This window comes from Molossus molossus, unplaced genomic scaffold, assembly GCF_014108415.1.
Source record: "Molossus molossus isolate mMolMol1 unplaced genomic scaffold, mMolMol1.p scaffold_m16_p_7, whole genome shotgun sequence".
Classification (NCBI taxonomy): Eukaryota; Metazoa; Chordata; class Mammalia; order Chiroptera; family Molossidae; genus Molossus; species Molossus molossus.
The window spans coordinates 58,861,082-58,876,635 of NW_023425401.1; the positions used below are offsets into that span (position 1 = coordinate 58,861,082).

Here is a 15,554-nt window from a genome sequence, read left to right on the forward strand (position 1 = left end):
AGAAAAACAAAAGGAAAAAACTATTAAAAAACAGGAAGACAGCTTAAGAGAACTATGGGACAACTGGAAACGTAATAATATTCGCATCATAGGAGTCCCCGAAGAAGAAGAAAAGGAGCAAGGGATAGAGAATATATTCAAAAAAATAGTGAGAGAAAACTTCCCTAATTTGGTGAAGGAAGAAGGCATTCAAGTTCAAGAAGCACAGAGAGACCCAAGTAAGAAGAACCCAAACAGGCCCACACCAAGACACATAGTAATTAAAATGCCAAAAATTAAAGACAAAGAGAGAATCCTAAAAGCAGCAAGAGATAAGCAACAGGTTACCTACAAAGGGAACCCCATAAGGCTTTCAGCTGACTTCTCACAAGAAACACTACAGGCCAGAAGAGAATGGCATGAAGTAATCAAAGTCATGAAAAACAAGAATCTGAATCCAAGACTACTCTACCCAGCAAGGCTATCATTCAAAATAGAAGATCAAATAAAGAGCTTCCCAGACAAAAAAAAGCTAAGGGAATACATTAGCACCAAACCAGCACTGCAAGAAATGCTAAAAGGACTGCTGTAAATAGCAGTAGAAATGGGAAGAAAAATAGAACCACACTAAACAAAAATGGCAATAAATAAGTACATATCAATAATCACCTTAAACGTAAATGGATTGAATGCTCCCATAAAGAGACACAGAGTAGCTGATTGGATAAGAAAGCATGACTCATCTATATGTTGTTTACAAGAGACCCACCTCTCAACAAAAGACTCACATAGGTTGAAAGTGAAGGGATGGAAAAAAATTTTCCAAGCAAATGGAAAGCAAAAAAAAGCTGGGGTAGCAATTCTCATATCTGATAAAATAGATTTCAAAATGAAGACCATAACTAGAGACAAAGACGGCCACTACATAATATTGAAAGGATCTATCCAACAGGAAGATATAACCTTGATAAACATATATGCACCCAATATAGGAGCACCAAAATATATTAAAAATCTTCTGGAGGACTTCCAAGGAGAAATCGACAACAATACAATCATAGCAGGGGACTTCAACACCCCGTTGACAGCACTGGATAGATCCTCTAGGCAAAAAATTAGCAAGGAAACAGAGACTCTAAATGAAACACTAGACCAAATGGATTTAATAGATATCTACAGAGAATTACACCCCAAAACTACAGAATACACATTCTTCTCAAGTGCACATGGGACATTCTCAAAGATAGACCACATGATAGGACACAAACTAAATCTCTACAAGTTCAAGAAGATTGAAATCATATCAAGCATCTTCTCAGATCACAATGGCATGAAACTAGAAATCAATTGCACAAAGAACATGCAAAGACATTTCAACACATGGAGGCTAAATAGCATGTTATTAAACAATGAATGGGTCACCGAGGAGATCAAGGAAGAAATTAAAAACTTCCTGGAAACCAATGAAAATGAACACACAACAACACAAAATCTATGGGATGCAGCGAAAGCAGTTCTGAGAGGGAAGTTCATAGCACTACAGGCCTACCTCAAAAAACAAGAAAAATTTCTAATTGACTGTCTAACCTCACAACTTAAAGAATTAGAAAGCAAACAAAAAGAAAACCCCAGAGCAAGTAGAAGGAAGGAAATAGTAAAGATCAGAGCAGAAATAAATGACATAGAGACCAAAAAAACAATTCAAAGGATCAATGAAACAAAGAGCTGGTTTTTCGAAAAGATAAACAAGATAGATGGACCCTTAGCTAGACTCACCAAGAAACAAAGAGAGAGAACCCAAATACACAAAATCAGAAATGAAAGAGGAGAAGTAACAACCAACACCACGGAAATACAAAAGATCGTTAACAACTACTGTGAACAACTATATGGCAACAAATTCGACAATCTCAGCGAAATGGACAAATTTCTAGAAACACACAGTCTCCCAAAACTATTCCCGGAAGAGATAGAAAACTTGAACAGACCAATAACAACTAAGGAAATTGAAGAGGTAATCAAGACTCTCCCAGCAAACAAAAGCCCAGGCCCAGATGGTTTCACGGGGGAGTTTTACCGAACATTCAAAAAAGAACTAACACCCATTCTCCTCAAACTATTTCAAAAAATTCAAGAAGAAGGAAGACTTCCAAACACGTTCTATGAGGCCAGCATAATTCTAATTCCAAAACCAGAAAAAGACACTACGAAGAAAGAAAACTACAGGCCAATATCCCTGATGAACATAGACGCCAAAATCCTGAACAAAATACTAGCAAATCGGATCCAGAAATACATCAAAAAAATTATTCACCATGACCAAGTGGGATTCATTCCAGGGATGCAAGGCTGGTACAATATTCGCAAATCAATAAACGTGATACACCACATAAACAAAATGAAGAATAAAAACCACATGATCATATCAATAGATGCTGAAAAAGCATTCGACAAAATCCAGCATCCATTTCTGATAAAAACGCTCAGCAATGTAGGAATAGAGGGATCATATCTCAACATAATAAAGGCCATATATGAAAGACCTACAGCCAACATCATACTCAATGGACAGAAACTAAAAACATTTCCATTAAGAACAGGAACAAGACAGGGATGTCCACTTTCGCCACTCTTATTTAACATTGTACTGGAAGTCTTAGCCACAGCAATCAGACATGAAGAAAAAATAAAAGGGATCCAAATTGGAAAGGAGGAAGTGAAACTGTCATTATTTGCAGATGACATGATATTGTACATAGAAAACCCTAAAGACTCCATCAAAAATCTATTAGACTTAATAATTGAATTTGGCAAAGTAGCAGGATACAAAATTAATGTCAAGAAATCGACGGCATTCTTGTACATCAATGATGAACTCACAGAAAGAGAAACTGAAAAAACAATCCCATTTACCATCGCTCCAAAAAAATTACGATACCTAGGAATAAACTTAACCAAAGAAGTAAAAGACCTATTTGCCGAAAACTACAGGTCATTGAAAAAAGAAATAGAGGAAGATATAAAAAAGTGGAAGAACATACCCTGTTCATGGATTGGAAGAATTAACATAATTAAAATGTCCATACTACCCAAAGCAATCTATAGATTCAATGCAATCCCCATCAAAATACCAACGACATATTTCATAGAACTAGAACAAATACTTCAAAAGTTCATATGGAACCAAAAAAGACCCCGAATAGCCACAGCAATCTTGAAAAAGAAGAACAAAGTTGGAGGGATCACAATACCAGATATCAGGTTATACTACAAAGCGACTGTAACCAAAACAGCCTGGTACTGGCACAAGAACAGGCATATAGACCAGTGGAACAGAACTGAAAACCCAGAAATGGACCCAAGGCAATACGCTCAATTAATATTTGACAAAGGTGGCAAGAGCATACAGTGGAGTAAAGACAGCCTCTTTAATAAATGGTGTTGGGAAAACTGGACAGCTACATGCAAAAAAATGAAACTAGACCATCAACTTACACCATACACAAAAATAAACTCAAAATGGATAAAAGACTTCAATGTGACCCGTGAATCCATAAAAATTCTAGAAGAAAATGTAGGCAACAATATTTCGGACATCATACGGAGTAGAATTTTCACTGATACATCACCTAAGGCAACAGAAATAAAGGAGAAAATGAACACATGGGACTACATCAAACTAAAAAGCTTCTGCACAGCAAAAGAAACAATCATCAAAATGGAAAGGCAACCCACTGTATGGGAGAACATCATTGCCAATGATGTATCAGATAAGGGGTTAATTTCCAGTATATACAGAGTGCTCATACAACTCCACAAAAGGAAGACAAAGAACCCAATTAAAAAATGGGCAGAGGAGCTGAATAGACACCTCTCCAAACAGGACATACAAATGGCCAAGAGACATATGAAGAAATGCTCAACATCACTAATCATCAGAGAGATGCAAATTAAAACAACTATGAGGTATCACCTCACACCTGTCAGAATGGCCGCCATCAACAAATCATCAAACAACAAGTGTTGGCGAGGGTGTGGAGAAAAGGGGACTCTAATACACTGCTGGTGGGAATGCAGACTGGTGCAGCCGCTATGGAAAACAATATGGTGCTACCTCAAAAAATTAAAAATTGAACTTCCATTCGACCCAGTGATCCCACTGCTGGGAATATACCCTAAGAAGCCTGAAACACCAATTAGGAAGAATATATGTACCCCCATGTTCATAGCAGCACTATTTACAATAGCTAAGATCTGGAAACAGCCCAAGTGTCCACCAGTAGACGAATGGATCAAAAAGCTGTGGTACATATACACAATGGAATACTATGCAGCGGTAAGAAAGAAAGATCTCTTATCCTTTGAGACGACATGGAGGGACCTGGAAAGTATTATCCTAAGTGAAAGAAGCCAAGCAGAAAAAGACAAATACCACATGATCTCACTTATATACGGAATATAATGAACATAACAGTCTGAGGAATACAGTAGACCCAGACACATGGAAGTAGGGCACAGACTGACATCCCTCAGAAGAGGGGATGGGGGGTGGGGGGTGGGAAGAGATAAACCACAGAACTTATATGCATGTATGCATGACCAATGGACATGGACAACTAAGCCGGGGACAGGGTGGAGGGGGGGTGGGGTGGGGGTGCCAATGGGGTAAAAAGGTAAAATATCTGTAACAAAAAAATAAATAAATAAATAAATAAAAAAAAAAAAAAAAAAAAAAGACCTACAGCCAACATCATGCTCAATGAGCAAAAACTAAAATCATTCCCCTTAAGAACAGGAACAAGACAGAGATGCCCACTTTTACCACTTATTTAACATAGTACTGGAAGTCTTAGCCACAGCAATTAGACATTAAGAAAAAATAAAAGAGATCCAAATTGGAAAGGAGAAAGTGAAACTGTCATTATTTGCAGATGACATGATATTGTACATAGAAAACCCTAAAGACTCCATCAAAAATCTACTAGGCTTAATAGATTAATTTGGCAAAGTAGCAGTATACAAAATTAACATCAAGAAATCAATGGCATTCTTATACACCAATGATGAACTCACAGAAATAGAAACTAAAAATAAACAATCTCATTTACCATCGCAGCAAATATATTAAGATACTTAGAAATAAACTTAACCAAAGAAGTAAAGGACCTCTTCACATAAAACTACAGTCATTGAAAAAAGAAATAGAGGAAGATATTAAAAAGTGGAAGCACATACCTTGTTCATGGATTGAAAGAATTAACATCATTAAAAAGGCCATACTGCCCAAAGCAATCTATAGATTCAATGCAATCCCCATTAAAATGCCAATAACATATTTCACAGAACTAGACCAAATGCTCCACAAGTTTATATAAAACCAAAAAGAGACCCTGAATAGCAATAGCAACCTTGAAAAAGAAGAACAAAGTAGAAGGAATCACTTTACCAGATATCAGGTTATACTACAAACCCACTGTAATCAGAACAGCCTGGTACTGGCACAAGGACAGGCAGATAGATCAATGGAATAGAATAAAAAACCCATAAATGAACCCAAGACAATATGTTCAATTAATATTTGACAAAGGTAGCAAGAGCATATAGTGGAGTAAGGTCAGCCTCTTCAATAAATGGTGTTGGGAAAATTGGACAGCTACTTCCAAAAAAGTGAAGCTTGACCACCAACTTATACCATACACAAGAATATACACAAAATGTATAGAAGACTTAAATGTTACTCGTGAATCCATAAAAATCCTAGAAGAAAATGTAGGCAACAAAATTTCAGACATCATACGCAGCAGAATTTTCACTGATACAACCCCTAAGGCAAGAGAAACAAAGGAAAAAATGAACACATGGGACTACATCAAACTAAAAAGCTTCTGCACGGCAAAAGAAACAACCATCAAAATGGAAGGGGAACCCACTATATGGGAGACCATAATTGCCAATGAGACATCAGTTAAGGGGTTAATTTCCAAAATATATAAAGTACTCATACAACTCAACAAAAGGAAGACAAAGAACCCAATTAAAAAATGGGCAGAGGACCTAAAGAGACACCTCTCCAAACAGGACATACAAATGGCCAAGAGACATATGAAAAAATGCTCAGTGTCACTAATCATTAGAGAAATGCAAATTAAAACAGCTATGAGGTATCACTTCATACCTGTCAGAATGGCCGCCATCAACAAATCATCAAACAAGTGCTGGCGAGGTTGTGGAGAAAAGAGGACTCTAGTACACTGCTGGTGGAAATGCAGACTGGTGCAACCACTAAGAAAAATACTATGGTATTACCTCAAAAAGTTAAAAATTGAACTGCCATTTGACCCAGTGATCTCACTTCTAGGAATATACCCTAAGGAGCCTGAAACACCAATCAGAAAGAATATCTGTACCTCTTTGTTCATAGCAGCACTATTTATAGTCACTAAGATCTGGACACAGCACGTGTCCATCAATAGATGAGTGGATAAAAAAGCTGTGGTACATATATACAATGGAATACTATGCAGCTGTAAGAAAGAGATCTTTTATCCTTTGAGACAACATGGAGGGATCTGGAGAGTATTATGCTAAGCAAAACAAGCCAAGCAGAGATAGACAAATATCACATGATCTCGCTTACTTGTGGAATATAATGAACTAAAGAAACTTATGACAAAAATTGACCCAGAGACATAGAGGTAGGGTACCGACTGACAAACCTCAGAAGAGGGAGTATTGAGGGGAAGAGGTAAACTACAGAACTTATATTCATGTATTCATAACCAATGGATATAGACAACAAAGCTGGGATGGTGCGGGGGGATTGGGAGAAGGGTATCAATGGGGGAAAAAGGAGAAATATCTGTAACAAAAAGAAATTAATAAAAATAAAGAATAAAAATGTTAAAAAAGCTTTTGTCACTCTGCTTAATTAAAATTTAATCATTATTTACTATTTTGTTATATAAATAGTTGAATTTGTTTTTTAAAATGTTTTGTTTCTCCTGATTTTCATTTACCTTCACCTTTGTGTATGTAGTTACTAAAGTTATGATCAGAGTTTGAAATATCTCTTATATGTGTACTTCTTAACATTTCGTTAAACAGCTCAGTATGACTGTCATAAAAAATGATAATAAAATTTCCCCCATGGATTCCGGTAGACCATCAGGGCTGACAATCTGCATTAGTGCTGGATCAGAGAGAACAGACAAATGATCCCCAGTGTAAGCAGCTTGCTTGATTTATTGGATAAGCAACCTGTTACAGTCTCAGATAGTTACTTTCAGCAACCACCCAGCTCAGCAAAGCCTGCATGAGGGGCTCTCAGGGAGTAGAAAGAATGACAAAGTAGGTCTGCAGGACCTTATACTCCATCTCAATTAGCAAAGGAGAGAAAGGTGAGGTTCAACTCAGCTTAAGTGCAGCTGCAGTGCAGCAAATAGACATGGTGGTGTGGTGTTGCTCCATGTGGCTTAGAAGCTCCTGAACTTGAACTTGAGGCCTGACCCTGATTCCAGTAAAGCTCTGGCTTGATGAAGGGCTGGCTCATCACCTTCCTCCCTCTCACTCTTAGTCCCTGGCCTATAGAACCTGGCTCTCAAATGATTAAAGTTCATGCAACATTTATTGGATATGAATTATGTCAAAACACTCTCTTGGGTTATTTCATTTAATCTTCATAGCAATCCAAGGTAGACCTAGTATTCCCATTCTACTAAAGAGGAAGCTGTAGCTTACAGAAGTTAATTAACTTCCTAGTGGGTAGCAGAGCCAGGTTTTAGACTGAAGCTTGTCTGACTCCAAGCCAAGTGTTCTTTGCATTCAACAACTGCTACTTTATACAGGTAACATTTTAAAAATATTTTTTACTGATTTTTTAGAGACAGAGGAAGGGAAGGAGATATAGAAACATTGATGTAAGAGAGAAACATCAATTGGCTGCCTCCTATTCACCTCCTACTGGGTATCGAGCCTGAAACTTGGGCTTGTGTCCTGACCAGATTTCAAACCAGAACTTCTCAGTCCTGGGGTGACACTCAATCCACGGAGCCACACTAATAAACACGAATTTACCAATTAACTTATCCATGCAGGGTAATTATTTCTTTTTCTTTCTTCTATTCCTTCTTAAACACAGAAATCAGTAAGAATAACTGAGTTAGCTAAGAAGTTTTAAAGCCCGTGGTCTATTTGCATTTTGGGAGGGGAACTTTCACCTTTGTGTATTTTATTTGAAAACTTTTTTTTTCAACACAATTTACAACCTCATCTTCATTTGCAGTCTGATCACACAAGTGCTAAGTGGCAGATATATATTTTATATATATATGATATATATATGTATATATATACATATATATAAAAGAGGCAGATCTGAAAAAATGGCGGTGGAGTGAACGGAGCTACACAGACCGTCTCCCAGAACCAAACTGGAATTACAACTATAACACAGACAAATCGATGGGAAAAACCAACAGAAAAGCAGCTTGCGAGGACCATACAACGAGGGACACTGACTCCATCCCGGTAGGCTTGCGAAGGCGTGAGACTGGGCTGGGAGCCCACGGTCGACAGCTCGGCAGCGGCCTTAGCTGGGAGCAGAGCCCTCGGGTTACACTCCCAGGCGGCTCCACAGCGCAGAGCCGGGACAGAGGCTGAAACAGCCACAGCCACTCACCTTGGGCCCCGGCGGAGGGAGGGCAGACTGGACTGGAACTGTGTGGGGACACTCGGGATTTGGAGGGCGCTCAGAGCTTTGGCTGAGTGCAGCCACTCAGGAAAGCGGCCACATTGCTCCTTCCCAGGGCTCTGGGGAGAGGCAGCAGCCCCTCCCTAGGAGATCCAACCCCACCCTGTGGGCCATTGAAGTGCTAATTGAGGCTCACAAACAACCAGCATCTGCCCCACCCTCCTGAAAGCTCCTTGGCTGAGCACCAGAGGGAGTTTTTCAATCAACTGACAAACCAAAACTGATCAATTAACCTAGACTGCTAGCCTCCAGGCAAAAAGCTAGAGCATAACAGTACGTTTCCTGGGCTGGCAACATTAACCAGGAAAGTAAGACTTGACAGTGGTGTTCAACGTGGGTCCTCCCTCGCTCATCTAAACACAGGAGAGGGAGCCACAAACAGCAGAACAACAACACCCACAGGGAGAACTTGACAGGCTCCAAAGCCCACAGTGATAGCCAAAATGGTGAAACACAGAAACAGAAGCCAAATGAAAGAGCAAGACTTCTACCGAAGATGAGATCAATGTGGAGCAATTAGGCATGTTAACAGAGCTAGAATTCAGAGCCATGATCTTGAGGAAGCTGAACAGCATGAGTAAGGACATAGAGACACTGAAAATAAGCCAATTGGAAATTAAAAACCAACAAGAAGAGATAAAAAATGACATATCAGAAATGAAAAACACATTGGAAGGTTTAAAAAGCAGAGTAGGGGAAGCTGAGGACCGGATCAGTGAATTAGAAGTCAGGGTAGAAAAAAATCAACCATCAGAAAACCAAAAGGAAAAAACTATTAAAAAACAGGAAGACAGCTTAAGAGAACTATGGGACAACTGGAAACATAATAATATTCGCATCATAGGAGTCCCCGAAGAAGAAGAAAATGAGCAAGGGAAAGAGAATATATTCCAAAAAATAGTGAGAGAAAACTTCCCTAATTTGGTGAAGGAAGAAGGCATTCAAGTTCAAGAAGCACAGAGAGTCCCAAGTAAGAAGAACCCAAACAGGCCCTCACCAAGACACATAGTAATTAAAATGCCAAAAATTAAAGACAAAGAGAGAATCCTAAAAGCAGCAAGAGATAAGCAACAGGTTACCTACAAAGGGAACCCCATAAGGCTCTCAGCTGACTTCTCACAAGAAACACTACAGGCCAGAAGAGAATGGCATGAAGTAATCAAAGCCATGAAAAACAAGAATCTGAATCTAAGACTACTCTACCCAGCAAGGCTATCATTCAAAATAGAAGATCAAATAAAGAGCTTCCCAGACAAAAAAAAAGGCTAAGGGAATACATTAGCACCAAACCAGCACTGCAAGAAATGTTAAAAGGACTGCTGTAATTAGCAGTAGAAATGGGAAGAAAAATAAAACCACACTAAACAAAAATGGCAATAAATAAGTACATATCAATAATCACCTTAAACGTAAATGGATTGAATGCTCCCATAAAGAGACACAGAGTAGCTGATTGGATAAGAAAGCATGACTCATCTATATGTTGTTTAAAAGAGACCCACCTCACAACAAAAGACTCACATAGGTTGAAAGTGAAGGGATGGAAAAAAATTTTCCAAGCAAATGGAAAGCAAAAAAAAGTTGGGGTAGCAATTCTCATATCTGATAAAATAGATTTCAAAATGAAGACCATAACTAGAGACAAAGACGGCCACTACATAATATTGAAAGGATCTATCCAACAGGAAGATATAACCTTGATAAACATATATGCACCCAATATAGGAGCACCAAAATATACTAAAAATCTTCTGGAGAACTTCCAAGGAGAAATTGACAACAATACAATCATAGCAGGGGACTTCAACACCCCGTTGACAGCACTGGATAGATCCTCTAGGCAAAAAATTAGCAAGGAAACAGAGACTCTAAATGAAACACTAGACCAAATGGATTTAATAGATATCTACAGAGAATTACACCCCAAAACTACAGAATACACATTCTTCTCAAGTGCACATGGGACATTCTCAAAGATAGACCACATGATAGGACACAAACTAAATCTCTACAAGTTCAAGAAGATTGAAATCATATCAAGCATATTCTCAGATCACAATGGCATGAAACTAGAAATCAATTGCAACAAGAACATGCAAAGACATTTCAACACATGGAGGCTAAATAGCATGTTATTAAACAATGAATGGGTCACCGAGGAGATCAAGTAAGAAATGAAAAACTTCCTGGAAACCAACGAAAATGAACACACAACAACACAAAATCTATGGGATGCAGCGAAAGCAGTTCTGAGAGGGAAGTTCATAGCACTACAGGCCTACCTCAAAAAACAAGAAAAATTTCTAATTGACTGTCTAACCTCACAACTTAAAGAATTAGAAAGCAAACAAAAAGAAAACCCCAGAGCAAGTAGAAGGAAGGAAATAGTAAAGATCAGAGCAGAAATAAATGACATAGAGACCAAAAAAACAATTCAAAGGATCAATGAAACAAAGAGCTGGTTTTTCGAAAAGATAAACAAGATTGATGGACCCTTAGCTAGACTCACCAAGAAACAAAGAGAGAGAACCAAATACACAAAATCAGAAATGAAAGAGGAGAAGTAACAACCAACACCACGGAAATACAAAAGATCGTTAACAACTACTGTGAACAACTATATGGCAACAAATTCGACAATCTAAGCGAAATGGACAAATTTCTAGAAACACACAGTCTCCCAAAACTATTCCCGGAAGAGAGAAAAAACTTGAACAGACCAATAACAACTAAGGAAATTGAAGAAGTAATCAAGACTCTCCCAGCACACAAAAGCCCAGGCCCAGATGGTTTCACGGGGGAGTTTTACCAAACATTCAAAAAAGAACTAACACCCATTCTCCTCAAACTATTTCAAAAAATTCAAGAAGAAGGAAGACTTCCAAACACGTTCTATGAGGCCAGCATAATTCTAATTCCAAAACCAGAAAAAGACACTACGAAGAAAGAAAACTATAGGCCAATATCCCTGATGAACATAGACACCAAAATCCTGAACAAAATATTAGCAAATCGGATCCAGATACATCAAAAAAATTATTCACCATGACCAAGTGGGACTCATTCCAGGGATGCAAGGCTGGTACAATATTCGTAAATCAATAAACGTGATACACCACATAAACAAAATGAAGAATAAAAACCACATGATCATATCAATAGATGCTGAAAAAGCATTCGACAAAATCCAGCATCCATTTCTGATAAAAAAGCTCAGCAATGTAGGAATAGAGGGATCATATCTCAACAAATAAAGGCCATATGTGAAAGACCTACAGCCAACATTATTCTCAATGGACAGAAACTAAAAACATTTCCATTAAGAACAGGAACAAGACAGAGATGTCCACTTTCGCCACTCTTATTTAACATTGTACTGGAAGTCTTAGCCACAGCAATCAGACATGAAGAAAAAATAAAAGGGATCCAAATTGGAAAGGAGGAAGTGAAACTGTCATTATTTGCAGATGACATGATATTGTACATAGAAAACCCTAAAGACTCCATCAAAAATCTATTAGACTTAATAAATGAATTTGGCAAAGTAGCAGGATACAAAATTAATGTCAAGAAATCGACGGCATTCTTGTACATCAATGATGAACTCACAGAAAGAGAAACTGAAAAAACAATCCCATTTACTATCACGCCAAAAAATTTACAATATCTAGGAATAAACTTAACCAAAGAAGTAAAGGACCTATTTGCAGAAAACTACAGGTCATTGAAAAAAGAAATAGAGGAAGATATAAAAAAGTGGAAGCACATACCCTGTTCATGGATCAGAAGAATTAACATCATTAAAATGTCCATTCTACCCAAAGTAATCTATAGATTCAATGCAATCCCCATCAAAATACCAACGACATATTTCATAGAACTAGAACAAATACTTCAAAAGTTCATATGGAACCAAAAAAGACCCCGAATAGCCACAGCAATCTTGAAAAAGAAGAACAAAGTAGGTGGGATCACAATACCAGATATCAGGTTATACTACAAAGTGACTGTAACCAAAACAGCCTGGTACTGGCACAAGAACAGGCATATAGACCAGTGGAACAGAACTGAAAACCCAGAAATGGACCCAAGGCAATACGCTCAATTAATATTTGACAAAGGTGGCAAGAGCATACAGTGGAGTCAAGACAGCCTCTTTAATAAATGGTGTTGCGAAAATTGGACAGCAACATGCAAAAAAAATGAAACTACACCATCAACTTACACCATACACAAAAATAAACTCAAAATGGATAAAAGACTTCAATGTGACCCGTGAATCCATAAAAATTCTAGAAGAAAATGTAGGCAACAATATTTCGGACATCATACGGAGTAGAATTTTCACTGATACATCACCTAAGGCAACAGAAATAAAGGAGAAAATGAACACATGGGACTACATCAAACTAAAAAGCTTCTGCACAGCAAAAGAAACAATCATCAAAATGGAAAGGCAACCCACTGTATGGGAGAACATCATTGCCAATGATGTATCAGATAAGGGGTTAATTTCCAATATATATAGAGTGCTCATACATCTCCACAAAAAGAAGACAAAGAACCCAATTAAAAAATGGGCAGAGGAGCTGAATAGACACCTCTCCAAACAGGATATACAAATGGCCAAGAGATATATGAAGAAATGCTCAACATCACTAATCATCAGAGAGATGCAAATTAAAACAACAATGAGGTATCACCTCACACCTGTCAGAATGGCCGCCATCAGCAAATCATCAAACAACAAGTGTTGGCGAGGGTGTGGAGAAAAGGGGACTCTAATACACTGCTGGTGGGAATGCAGACTGGTGCAGCCGCTATGGAAAACAATTTGGTGCTACCTCAAAAAATTAAAAATTGAACTTCCATTTGACCCAGTGATCCCACTGCTGGGAATATACCCTAAGAAGCCTGAAACACCAATCAGGAAGAATATATGTACCCCCATGTTCATAGCAGCACTATTTACAATAGCTAAGATCTGGAAACAGCCCAAGTGTCCACCAGTAGACGAATGGATCAAAAAGCTGTGGTACATATACACAATGGAGTACTATGCAGCGGTAAGAAAGAAAGATCTCTTATCCTTTGAGACCACATGGAGGGACCTGGAAAGTATTATCCTAAGTGAAAGAAGCCAAGCAGAAAAAGACAAATACCACATGATCTCACTTATATACGGAATATAATGAACATAACAGTCTGAGGAATACAGTAGACCCAGACACATGGAAGTAGGGCACAGACTGACATCCCTCAGAAGAGGGGATGGGGGGTGGGGGGGTGGGAAGAGATAAACCACAGAACTTATATGCATGTATGCATGACCAATGGACATGGACAACTAATCCGGGGACAGGGTGGAGGGGGGGTGGGGTGGGGGGTGCCAATGGGGTAAAAAGGTAAAATATGTGTAACAAAAAAATAAATAAAAATTCATAAAACAATAAAAATAAAAGAGGCAATGCTATGAAACTAAGTTGTATGCAGCAGGTCTATGAGGATGGAGGATAGTGTTGGGAAATAAAACAGAGTAAGACAAAGTAATTGAAAAGTTTTAGCTAAAGTTCTTTCAGTCATCTTTATATTTAGCTTCATGTTTAAGGATGTGCATGAACTCAAAGTACTTTTGTAATTAGTTGCTTCTCTGTACAGCTCATCCACTTCTGCGTCTGAAAACCGATCTCCCGTTGTCAGCAGCTCTCTCAGGTAATCTTCCTGAATGGTGCCAGCTGCTTCTTCATCAAAGCAAGCAAAAGCATTTCTTATGACATCTTCCTGATCTGTGCCATTTAACCTCTCACCAAACATCATGAGGAACATGCTGAAATTTGTGGGCCCTGGAGCCTCATTGATCATGGCCTTGAGGTATGCAGAGACCAGGCAGGTAGCATGGATTCTTTCCTAGAGAAGCAAGCATGTCATGCATGTCTTTCTTGTCAATGAAACCATCTCTGTTCTGATCAATCATGTTGAAGGCATCTTCAAATTCCTGAATCTGTGACTGGTTTAACATGGTGAACACATTGGATGTTGCATGCTGGGGGCACTTCTTAGTGGTTTTGTCTTTGCCTTTTTGCTTGACATGGTGGCTGTTTAATTCACTGCTAGACACCAGAACCTGGGCTGCCTGCATGAGACAACCCTGTTTTCATTTTAACAGGAGACTGAAGAAACAAAGAATGAATGTCTGATGGTGAAATAGTAGCGATGGGGTTGCCTACTCCACACAGCTATGCCCAGGTGTCAGTAACACTGAAAGTCTGCAGACACTACAGGATTTTATTTGGCTAACATGGTGTTATTTAAAAATAAAAATTTCAATAGTTTTAGATAGAACATTTGCCCTGAAGTTCATCTCAGTCCCCACCATTCCCTTTTCTTTCCATCTTTATTCTTTACTCATCCATGCTACCTGCCTGGTCTCTCTGCCAATGGGGGCACCAGGCTGATGGGTCTTGGTAATAGTATCGCGAGATAAGACCTGCCTTTGGGTCTTGAAAATCACCCCCTCCATATCCCTTCTTATGTTCTCCATCCCTCTAGATGCCATCATTGTCTTCACACTGGCTGTTTTTTTGTTGCTGGTAGCTCTTATGTCTGTGATGGGTGCATTTGTGGGTCCACTCTGCTGCTTCTAGTGTTTAGACAAGCCATGGGTATGCCAGGGCTAAATTTAACTGCAGCTGCTTTATCAGATGCTTGGGTATTTTCAGCACTAGGAACATAGGGTGGCTTAGCTGGAAGTTGCTGAGGGCTACTGGCCAGGTCATACCCAGTGTTTTGGATTGAAATTAGCCTCCAGCTTGTTCCAAGGACTTGA

At 38.7% G+C, this 15,554-nt stretch overlaps 1 pseudogene; it reads right to left on the reverse strand.

Moving 5' to 3' along the window:
- Positions 1 to 14,206: 14,206 nt before the first annotated feature.
- LOC118619636 lies at positions 14,207 to 14,830 on the reverse strand (annotated as a pseudogene).
- Between the last annotated feature and the right edge of the window lie 724 nt (positions 14,831 to 15,554).